The sequence below is a fragment of the Pan troglodytes genome, chromosome X (assembly GCF_028858775.2).
Source record: "Pan troglodytes isolate AG18354 chromosome X, NHGRI_mPanTro3-v2.0_pri, whole genome shotgun sequence".
NCBI lineage: Eukaryota > Metazoa > Chordata > Mammalia > Primates > Hominidae > Pan > Pan troglodytes.
Genome location: NC_072421.2, coordinates 92,615,811 through 92,629,053, shown reverse-complemented (window position 1 = coordinate 92,629,053; position 13,243 = coordinate 92,615,811).

The following is a 13,243-nucleotide window of genomic DNA, read 5'->3' as shown; positions in this document are numbered from 1 at the left end:
ATATATATATTTGAGAATATATTGAGAATATACATATGAGTAAAGGACTCCAAAAAACAGTAATTACTCAATTTTATGACTTTTTTTTAAGGGAAATATCCCTATCCCTTCTCTGTCTCTTTTTTGGTCTTTCCATTTTTTCTCTTTTATGTCTCTAATTACTTTTAACCAGGAAGACACTTGGGAAAAATGTAAAGAAGAAATGGATGACAGAAATAACTACTCCAAGAAAATATGTTGTATATGCAGCATGAATGACAGTTGTATGCAAAATTTAGCATTTTCTTACACTTGTCTCATTTCTACTCTTGTAAACTTTCATTATTTATTTATTAAATTGTAGCTGCTTATCTTTCTGCAATGCATGTCCTTTAGGTTGAAATGACAGTATTTTACTTGAAATCCAAATAGCCCATCAGCTACAATTTGTGTGTGACATTTTAATTGGTTATTGCTCTGAAAAAAAAAAAGAAAAATAAACTGTTCTTAATCTCTAAAACACTGCATCCAAGACAAATCTATGAAGTTAAACAGTCATGTAAGATATTTTACACTTTCTTTATTTAGTTTAATTATCTGTGAATTAACATGTAAAATAAATATACCTTTAGCAATAAATGAAAGCATCTGGGAAGCAAATTAAAAGTACAAATTAATTAAAATGTAAATTCAAAATCACAAATGGTTTAAAAGTAAACTTGAAAATAGAAATAATTGCTATTTAAAGTAATTATGCTACTATTACTTTTTTCACTTGATAAAAAATAAAACAAATCATAATCGGAGACTTTGACATCAAAAATAATTGGTTATATCACACATTTAGATGCCATAACTTTTTTATTTTTAATTAAAGTTATTGTAATTATATGATTGATGTACCTTCTAGTTGAAGTATTTAACTAATCCAGGTGGGAAACTATTAAAGATTCTGCCCAGGGGTCCTCATGTCATGCTACTGATATATTAAAATAAGCAAATATATTGATAGACAAATTAATGGAGCTTTTCCTAATATTAAGCAATCTGTTCAATTTAATTTCAATAAACATCTAATAAATGACTGTGTAAAACAAAAAGAAAGAGGGTGCTAAGAACTTTTTAAAGCCCATATTACAAAACTTCAATTGTGTAAAAAAGCTAATTGTGCTCTTGGGAATTTTGCTGATTATTTACAAAGTGGTTGCCCACATATGTTAACTATCCTGTTCATGTTTTGAAAGAGCTAATGTGTTTTAGCAACTATTTTCCATCATCATTAACAAGTTGTGTGTGTATACTAAATTAGCTAATGAGGTATATGATCTACATATGACATAATTGGATATGTTATTAGATCACATTTTGTATAACTCAGCTTCATTTTAAAGTATAACGTTCTCTATTACTACTGTACAAACTTTTTATACTTTATGACATGCATTTACAGAATGTATTCATATTAATTTTGTTGATCAAATCATGTTCATCTAATGCTTGTGTTTATGTTAAAATATGTAAATAAAATATCTAACAGATGGGAGAATAGCCTGCAAGAGGTATGCAAAACCTTGGAAAATATAAATTATTTATATTTTATTATTAAATAATTTATTATTACAAAACATATTTATAAAAGAGCATTAATTGAAAATTTATGTCTGTACTAATAATTTTTAATGATAATTAATGGAGAAACTTGATTATAGATTGCTTAATATCTTTTTCAATAAGGATATGCACTTCCCACTAATAGTATAATTAAAATTTTACGTGAAAGGTATAACAGAGGAGAAAATAATAGAAAAATCTGAATTGATAGTACCTTTTAAAATATTGTTTTATAAAAGTCACCGGGTAGAAACACATTTTTGAAGCGACACCCCAAAATGAGAAACTAGGTAAATAAGGATATCTAAAGGCATTCCATAATATAATAGTAAATATAAAATACATAGTAATAGAATGTCAGCAATATTGTGTTATAGGACATTCCGGCCCTCATCAGCCCATAAAAACACTGATTTTGGAAACTACCCAAAGACAAGCATAACTTTTTGAGTAATATATAGTTCAGCTGTGAAATATCAGCACCCCAGTGGAGAAAAAAGTCTGATAATGAACTCATTAGATATGGTAAAGAGCAATTTTACTTTATTTATGTCACCCCATTTCCAGGGTGGGGCAACTTAGTGCTGAAATATGCCTTCCTTAGCCTGCAAATTCTCCTGTAGGGGAAAGTGAGAGAAAAATGACCACTCAGCTTTTCCAGTCTTGAAAGATGCTGCTTAGAGGCTACTTCTGTCTCATCTCACTCAGATCAATAAGGAAATCAGCACAGCTGAATTATCTGGAATGAGTTAGGGGTAGGAACTCACAGCAACCTGCACATACATCTCAACAGCTGGCTGTGGTTCTTGCTAAGCAGCTTGTGGGTTTCACCAAAGGTCTGTCCATAAACCCTACGAAACAACTCACCTGCAGACCCCTCTATAAGCTAACAAGCACCCACAGCACCCTGCATGCCACCTGTGGTTTCCCTGTTAAGACACCCTGTGTATTCCACAGATGGTATATGGAATATCCCATTGATAGCATATGGATATTAACGGGTGCAGAATTTTGCAGCCGTCTTGATTCAGTTTGATTGGGAGAAAGCACACAACACTGAATATTTTATGGTACTGTCCTAAATAAAATAAAAAAAAAATTCAGCATCTTGTAATACAGAGAAGGTACGTGATTCTAAGACTTCTCCCTAAGAGGAAATAAGAGGAGTGGAGTAGGTGCGTCCATTATAAAGAAAAAAAAAATCTGAGATACCCTCAGAATTTCTAACCAAGTTGACTGGTGAAGGTCTTTTACTCCAAAGTCATTCAGTAAAGAATAGAGAAGGTGAATGCTTCTTCAAATGCAAATATAGCAATGCAAGTTTTCCGGAAACATAAATGATTAAGGCAATAAGACATGATCAAAGGTGTAAAATAAAACTCAAGTGGATAATCGCAAAGAAATGGAGGTCTGTAAAATATATGACGGAGAGTTCAAAATAATTGTCTTGAAGTTCAGTGAGGCACAAAAGAATACAGAAAATTAAATAATATCAGAAAAATAATACATGAATAAAATTACAAGTTTAAAAAAGAGAGAGAAACCTGAAAAAGAACCAAAAATTTCTGGAGCTATAGCAAATATTATGTGAAATAAAAAATTTAATAGAGAGCTTGAAAAGCAAACTAGTTGAATTAGAATAAAGTATCAGCAAATTGCAGACAGATTATATGAAGTTATCCATTCAGAATTAGAAAAGAAAGAGTAAACAATAGAGATGAAAACTCATGGGATTTATGAGATATCATCAAGAAAACCAATACTTAAATCATAGGAATCTAAAAAGGAGCAGAGAAAAAGAAAGAGAAAGAAAGCTATTTTAGGCCAGTCACAGTGGATCACACTTGTAATCCCAGCACTTCGGGAGGCTGAAGGGGGTGGATCACTTGAGGTTGAGGTCAGGAGTTTGGGACCAGCCTGTCCAACATGGTGAAACTCTGTCTCTACTAAAAATACAAAAATTAGTCAGGCGTGGTGATGCACGCCTGTAATCTCAGCTACTCAGGAGGCTGAGGCAGGAGAATCACTTGAACCAGGGAGGTGGAGGTTGCAATGAGTCGAGATCATGCCACTGCAATCCATCCTTAGCGAAACAGCAAGACTCCGTCTCAAAAAAAAAACAAAAACAAAAAAGCAAGCAAACAAGCAAGCCAGTTTAAGCTAGTTTACTGTATATTGACAGAAAAAATCCCAAGTCTGAGAAGGTAAATGAGCACTGATATCCATTAAGCCCAAAGAATCCCAATAGGTTGAATATTAAGAACTGTTCACCAAGATACAATATAATCAAGTTGTCAAAAGTCAAGGACAAAGAGAGAATTATGAAAGTAGCAAAAGAAAAGTGACTGATTACATACAAGGATGTCCCTCTAATAGTATCAGTAATTTTTTAAACATAAACATTGGAGCCCAGAAAACAGTGAGATGAGGTACTCAAAGTGTCAAAAGACAAAAAGCAAACTTCCAACCAATAACTCTATACCTGAAGTATTATTCTATTTGTGCTATCTATTTGTGATACTATAAAGGTACACCTGAAGCTGGGTAATTTACAAAGGAAAGTTATTTATTTGGCTCAAGATTTTTAGGCTGTAAAAGATACATAGAATCACCATCTGCTTCTGGTGAAAACCTCAAGAAACTTCCAATCAGGGCAGAAGGTGAAGGTGGAGCAGGAGTGTTACACTGAGAAAAAAGAAACAAGAGTTAGAGAAAGAAAGGTGCCAGGCTCTTTTTAACAATCAGATCTCACAGGAATTAATAAAGTGAGAACTTATTTATTACCATAGATGGCACCAAGCCATTCATGAGAGATTCAACCCATGACCCAGATACCTCCCCATAGGCCCTACCTCTAACATTGAGGGGTCAAATTTCAACATGAGATTTGCAAGGAACAAATATCTAAACTATATCACCTGACAAATATATTCTTCAGCATTTTTATTTATTGTAGCATTGTTTATGATATTTGAATATAAAAAAACCTATATTTCTACTGACAAATAAACAAAAAATGTATATACATACAATATAATATTTTTAGTCTCAAAAGAAAAGAAATTCTACTATTTCCATCAATGTGGATAAGTTGTGAGTACATTATGCTAATAAGTAAAATAAGCCAGCTTTGTATGATTCTATTTATTTGAACTATCTGAAATAATCAAATTCATGCAAACATAATAAAATGTTGTTTGTTAGGGGTTGCGGGAAGGGAGAAAAAGGGAGTTAGTTCCTTTTTAATGGGTATAAAGTTCCACTTATGCAAGACAAATAAGTTCTATAGATCTACTCTACAACATAGTGTGTATCATCAATAACAATAAGGCATTTTGCACTTAAAAATGTGTTGAGAGGCCAGATACTATGTTAAGGGTTCTTACTACAAAAAGAAGATACAAATAAACTTTTAGAGGTTATATATATATATATATATATATATATATATATATATATATATATAAAATAACCTTTATTGTGGTAATGCTATCAAAGATGTATGCATATGTCTAAATTCATTAAATTGTATACATTAAATACATGCTGTTGTATTTATATATCAAATACATTTCAATAAAAATGTTTACAAAACGAAAATGATAAAGTATGTCAAAAATTAAGACAATTGTATGTTCTCTACAAGAAAATCATTTTAAGTATGAAGACATATTAAACATAAATTGATGGAGAAATATCATGCTACTGCTAATCAAAAAGTAGAAATAGCTATATTAATTTTAGGCAGAGCAGACTTCAGAAAAAGGAATATTATTAGGAGAAAACATAAGAATTACATAATGGTAAAGAGAACAATTCTCCAAGAAGACATAGTAATCTTTATAGGGCATCTAATAGCAAAGTGTCAAAATAAATAATGCAAAAAACTTACAAAACTGCAAGAAGAAAGATAGGAATTTACAATTATACTTGAAGACTTTAATATGCCTTTATCAGAAATGGAAAGATTCACCTGGTATAAAATCAATAAAATAAACTCAACAGAACATGCTATCAATTATATGTAATTGACATCTATAGACTTCTTCATCCAACAACTGCGTATTACACATTCTTCTCGAACTCACATGGAACACTCAGAAAGGCTGGCCACATTGTGGGTCATAAAACACACCTTCACATATTTAAAATAATAAATACTCTATAATGGGTCCTCTTAGACCACAGTGGAATTAAACTAGAAATCATTAAAAGAAATCAATAGAGTAGACAACATATAATTCAATTTTATTTGATCCACTCTAACAATTTTTTTAAAAAACAACTTTGTTAAGGTATTGAGGTAAATTTAATATATAAAAATAGCTGTGCATATTTAATGTATACGATTGATGAGATTAGACATATGCATTCACCTGGAAAATCCAAACATACTTGGAGATTAACAACACATTTCTAAATAATAACAAATGGAACAAAGAAGAAATCTCAAAAAATTAAAGAATATTTTAAACTAAATTAAAATAAAAATAATTTTATCAAAATGCATGGGATGCAGCAAAAGCAGTGCTTAGAGGAAAAATTATATCATTGAATATTTATATTACAAAGGAATAAATATCTAAAATCAATAATCTAAGCTTTTATCTTAGGAAAATAAAAAAAGGAGCTAATTAAATATGAAGTAATGAAAGTAAATGAATAAAAATTAGAGTACAAATCAATAACATTGAAAACAGGAAATCAATAGAGGGAATCGATGAAACCAATAGCTTGTTCCTTAAACAGATCAATAAAATCAATAAAACTCCATCCAGGCTAACAAAAAAAATAAAGAAAATGCAAATTACTAATATCAAAAATGAAAGAGAGGCTATCACAACAGTTTTCATGTATGTTAAAAGGATAACAAAAGAACATTATAAAGAACACTATGCCCAAATATGTGATAACCTCAACGAAATGGACCTATTCTTTGAAAGGCACAATCTGCCAAAATTCACAGAAAAAAGAAATAGAGTATCTGAGTAGGCCTGTATATATTGAGAAAATTACATACATAATTTATGGCATTCCAAAACTGAAAACCCCAGGCCCAAATAACTTCATTAGTGAAATTTACCAAACATTCAAGGAAGAAATTATACCAATTCTCTACAATCCCATCCATAAGACTGAAGCAGAGGGAATACTTCCTAACTCATTGTAATATCAGCATTAACATGATACCAAATTTATATGTAGACTTCACAAGAAGCTCAATACTCCTGTAAATACAGATACAAAAATTCTTAATAAAATATTAGAAAATTGAGAATAATAATTTTTACAAATAATTATATACCACAATCAAGTGGAATTTATAACAGGTATTAAAGGCTGGTTCTACATTTGGCAACCCATTAATTTAATGGATTACATCAACAGGCTAATGAAAAAACTATGCAATTGTATTTGTAGATTCAGGAGAAAAAAATTAACAAAATCCAACACCAATTCAAAATAAAACACTCAGCACTCTGGTAATAGTGAGGAACTTCCTCAAATAGATAAAGAACAACTACAAAAAAACTATACCTAGCATCAATACTTAATATGGATAAAATACAAGCTTCTTACTAAGGCAAAATACAAGGCAAGTGATGAGACACCTCCTCTCATCACTCCTTTTCAACATTATCCTTGGAGTTCTAGCTAATGAAATTAGACAAGAAAAAGAAAATATAGACCAAATGGACAGAAAGAAATAGAATACTATTTGTTCTCAAATAACATAATTTTCTATGTAGAATACACAAAAGAACTGACATAAAATCTCCTGTAACTAATAAACTACTTTGACATATTTGTAGAATGCAAGTTTAATATACAAAAGTCAATCCCTTTTCTATATATTAGCAATACAACTATGAAATACAAAATTTAAAAATAATACATTTACATTAGCATCCCAAAATCAAATACTTAGTTGTGCGTCTAGGAAAATATGTACAAGATCTACATAAGAATAGCTACAAAACTCTAATAAAAGAAATTAAATAATGAGTTAGTGAAGAGATAGTCCATGTTCCTGGAAAGGAAGACTCAATGTTGTCAAGATGTCAGTTGTTCCCAACCCGCACTATAGATTCCATACAATCTCAATGAAATGTTCAGTAAATTATTTTGTGGATATTGACAAACTGCTTCTGCAATTTACATGGAAATACAGAAGATCCAGGATAGAAAACACAATATTGAAGAAAAAAAGGTCAGAGTACTGACCCTACTCAGCTTCAAGACTGAGTACAAAGCTACAGTAATTAAGATAGTGTGCTATTTGTAAAAGAATAGATACATAAATCAATGGTACAGAATAAGGATTCCAGAAATAGAACTACATGAATATAGCCAGCTGCTCTATAATAAAATATCAAGGGCAATGCAAATTTTAAAAAGATAGCTTTTTTAACAAATGGTGCTAGGACAGCTGGACAATCACATGCAGAAAAATTAGTCTAGACACAAATTTTACAGCCTTCATAAAAATTAACTCAAAATTAATTATAGTCTTAATTTTAAAACTACAAAATGCCTAGAAGATAATATCAGAGAAAATCTAGATGACTTTGGTTATAGCTATAAATTTTTAGATACAGTATCAAAGGCATGGTTGATAACAAAATTAATAAGCTACACTTTATTAAAATTAAAAGTTTATTCTCTGCAAAAGGCACTATCAGTAGATCAAAAAACCAAGGCACAGATTGTGAGAAATATTTGCAAAATATGTATCTGATAAAGAGCTGTTACCTAAATTGTACAAGGACTACTAAAAGCTCAACAATAAGAAAATAAACAACCCAATTAAAAACGTGTAAAAGATTTAAACAAAAAATCCTACAGAAAATGTACAGATAAAAAGTAAGTATATGCACTTACGCTCAACATTATATGTCATTATGGAATTGCAATTATAACAATGAGATAACACTACACACCTATTAGAGTGGCAAAAATTTAATACTGACTATGCCACATGCTGTTGAGGATGTAGAGTAACAGTGAATATTATTTATTGTAGATGAGAATGCAAAATGGTCTAGCCACTGTGAAAGACAATTTTGCAGATTTTTATATTCATTTATTTATTTTTGGTAGAAACTAGGTCTTGCTACATTGCTCAGGCTTGTCTTAAACTCCTACCTGCAAGTGACTCTCCTGCTTCCGCCTTCTAAAGTGCTGAGATTACAGGAATGGGCCACTGCATCAGGCCCTGTTCAGCAGTTCCTTACAAAACTAAATATACTTTTACCATATAATTCAGCAACCACGTTTGCTAGAATTTATTAAAATGAGTTTAAAACTTATGTCATAAAAAACCTTCACATAGATAGCAGCCTTACTAATAATTATGAAAACCTGAAATCACCAAGATGTCTTTAGGTGAAGAGATAAATAAACCGTGGTACATTTGGCCAATATAATATTACTCAGAGCTAAAATAAATAAGTTATTGAACCATGGAAAAACATGGAGGAACCTCAAATGTACATTACTAAGTGAAAGAAGCTCATTTAAAATCACTTCATACTTTATGTTTCTAACTATGTGACCTTCTTTTTTTTTTTTTTTGAGACGGAGTCTCACTCTTTCGCCCAGGCTGGAGTACAGTGCTGCGACCTCGGCTCACTGCAAGCTCTGCCTCCCGGGTTCACGCCATTCTCCTGCCTCGGCCTCCCAAGTAGCTGGGACTACAGGCGCCCGCCACCACGCCCGGCTAATTTTTTTGTATGTTTACTAGAGATGAGGTTTCACCGTGTTAGCCAGGATGGTCTCGATCTCCTGACCTCTTGATCCGCCCACCTCGGCCTCTCAAAGTGCTGGGATTACAGGCGTGAGCCACAGCGCCCGGCCTAACTATGTGACATTTTGAAAAAGGCAAACTTATGGAGACAATAAAAGAATCAGTGGTTGCCAGGAATTAGAGAAGAGATAGAGATGGATTAGCAGAACGAAGAAAAACTTTATCATAATTAAACTTTTCTATATGATACTATAATGGTAAACACATGTCATTATACATTTGTCAAAACCAATAGAATATACAATATCGGAATGAATTCGAATGTAAACTATGGACTTGCACATAATGGTGGGTCGATGTAAGTTCATTTAGTGTAGTAAATGTGTCACTTTGATGTAGGATGGGGATATTAGCGAAAGAATGTATGTCTGTGTGGAGGCAGGTGATATATGTGAAATTACTATACCTTCTGTTAATTTTGCTGTAAACCTAAAATTATTTTTCTAAATTATTGAAAAAATAAAGTCCATTTAAAAACTGGAGAGAAAATAAAGATGTTTCTAATCTACAAAAACTGAGCTAATTCAATGGCAGCAGACTTACATTAAATACATACTAAAAGCAATTCTTTAGGCAAAAGAAAAATAATCCCAGGTGAAAGCACGAAGAAACAGAATAAAGGAAGAATAATTAAAATCGTAAGAATGTATACTTTTTTCTAAGAGATGGAGACTCACTCTGTCACCCAGGCTAGAGTGCAGTGGTGCAATCATAGCTCACTGCAGCCTCAAACTCCTGGGCTCCAGCGATCCTCTTGCCTCAGCTTCCTGAGTAGCTAGGTCTACAAGCATGCATCACCACACTCAGACAATTTTTAAAAAATTTTTATAGAGACCTGGTCTTGCTATATTCTCCAGAGTAATCCTGAACTCCTGGCCTCAAGAAATTCTTCCGCCTCAGCGTCCCAAAGTGTTGGGATTACAGGTGACAGCCACCACACGCAAACATAAGTATATAATCTCATAAGCTGTATTGTGTCCTCTGAAAATTTATACATTAAATCCCAAATTTAAAATTGGACTATATTTAAAGAGAGAAACTTTAAAGAGACAATGAAGTGAAATAGAGGTTCTTTGGTTGGGTCTGAGTCCACTATAACTGGTACACTTATAAAGAGAAAAGGTTAGGACAGAAAACACCAAGAGATGACCATGTGAGGACATAGTAAGAAGATGGCTATCTACAAGCAAAAGAGAGGGGTTTCAGAAGAAATCAAAGCTGACAAAATTTTGATCTTGGATTTTCAGCTCCAGAATTGTGAGAAAATAAATTTTTGCTTTTTAAGCCATCCACTCTGTGGTATTTTCTTATGGCAGCCCTAGCAAACGAATACAAGTGAATAACACCAAATAAAAATTGACTTATAAAACAATAATGGTGATGATGATGGTGATGGTGCGTTGTGAGTTTTAAAATAAAACTATGCCATTAATTCATTCTTTTTTATGGCTCAGTAGTATTCCATTATATATATATATATCGTTTGCTTTTGGGTTCTTGGTCATGAAATCCTTGCCTAAGCCAGATGGAATACTACTGAGTATACATATATAATATATATATATATGTGTCTACATATATAATATATATGTGTCTATATAATATATATGTATATATAATATATGTGTATATATAATATATGTATATATAATATAATATATATGTGTATATATAATATATATGTATATATAATATATGTATATATACACATATATACATATATGTATGCATCTATATACACAACATATATACACATATATTATATGTATACATATATATACACACATATATGTATACATATTATATATATATATACCAGTTTCTTTATCCACTCGTTGATTGATGGGCATTTGGGTTGGTTCCATGTTTTTGCAATTGTAAATTGTGCTGCTATAAACATGTGTGCGCAAGTATCTTTTTCATATAATGACTTGTCTTCCTCTGGGTAGATACCCAGTAGTGGGATTGCTTGATCAAATGGTAGATCTGCTTTTAGTTGTTTAAGGAATCTCCACACTGTTTTCCATAGTGGTTGTACTAGTTTACATTGCCACCAGCAGTGCAGAAGTTAACCACATCCCTGTTAAACACATCCATGCTAACACTTATTATCTTTTGTTTTTTTATTATGGCCATTCTTGCAAGAGTAAGGTAATATTGCATTGTGGTTTTGATTTGCATTTCCCTAATCATTAGCAATGTTGAGCAATTTTTCATATGTTTGTTCGCCATTTGTATATCCTCTTTTGAGAACTGTCTATTCATGTTCTTAGCCCACTTTTTGATGGGATTGTTTATTTCTTGCTAATTTGTTTGAGTTTGTTGAAGATTCCAGATATTAGTCCTTTGTCAGATGTATAGATTGTGAAGATTTTCTCCCACTCTGTGGTTTGTCTGTTTACTCCGCTGACTCTTCCTTTTACCGTGCAAAAGCTCTTTAGTTTAATTAAGCCTCAGCTATTTATCTTTGTTTTTATTTCATTTGCTTTTGGGTTCTTTGTCATGAAATCCTTGCCTATGCCAATGTCTAGAAGGGTTTTCCAATGTTGTCTTCTATAATTTTTATAGTTTCAGGTCTTAGATTTAAGTCCTTGATCTATCTTGAGTTGATTTTTGTATAAGGTGAGAGATGAGGATCCAGTTTCATTCTCCTACATGTGGCTAGCCAATTAACCCAGCACCATTTGTTGAATAGGGTGTCTTTTCCCATTATATGTTTTTGATTGCTTTGTCAAAGATCATTTGGCTGTTAAGTATTAGGGTTTATTTCTGGGTTCTCTATTCTGTTCCATTAGTCTATGTGCCTACTTTTATGCCAGTACCATGCTGCTTTGGTGACTATGGCCTTATAGTATAGTTTGAAATCAGGTAATGTGATGCCTCTTGATTTGTTCTTTTTGTTTAGTCTTGCTTTGGCTGTGAAGACTCTTTTTGGGTTTCATATAAATTTTAGAATTTTTTTTTCTATTTCTGTGAAGAATGATAGTTGTGTTTTAATGGAAATTGCATTGAATTTGTAGTTTGCTTTTGGCAGTATGGTCATTTTCACAATATTGTTTTTACCTATCCATGAGCATGGGCAGTGACCTGGATAAGATTGAAGACCATTATTCTAAGCAAAGTAACTCAGGAATGGAAACCAAACATCGTATGTTCTCACTCATATGTGGGAGCTAAGCTATGAGGATGCAAAGGCATAAGAAAGGCACAATGGACTTTGAGGACTCAGGGGGAAAGGGTGGGAAGAGGGTGAAGGATAAAAGACCACAAATTGGTTGCAGCGTATACGGCTAGGGTGATGGGTGCACCAAAATCTCACAAATCACCACCAAAAGAATTGCTCATGTAACTAAACACCACCTGTTCACCAATAACCTATGAAAATAACGAAAAATTTTAAAAATGAAATAAAATAAAAATATGTAACAATTCCCAAATGAGGGAGTGGGGTAGTAGGACTTAATTGTTCTAAAGTCCTTGTGTTACTTGGGAAATAGTACAACTTCTGAGATCATTAGAATTTATTAACAAGAATATATGTTGTAATATCTTGAGCATCTAATAAAATCAAGTTAAAAAGTATGTAATTACAAAGGTAATAGAGAGAAAAAATGAGATATTAAAGATATATCTAATATAAAAGAAAGCAAAAAAAGATTTTTAGAAAACCATAAAACAGATGATACAAATAGAAATGAAGTATTAAGATGGTATGTATATGCCACATATATAAATAATTATATTAAATATAAAAGAAATAAATACTTCAATTAAAAAGCAAACCCTGTAAAATCGAAAAAAAAATAGAAATATATGCTACTCAAAGAAAAGGTGCATTAAATATAA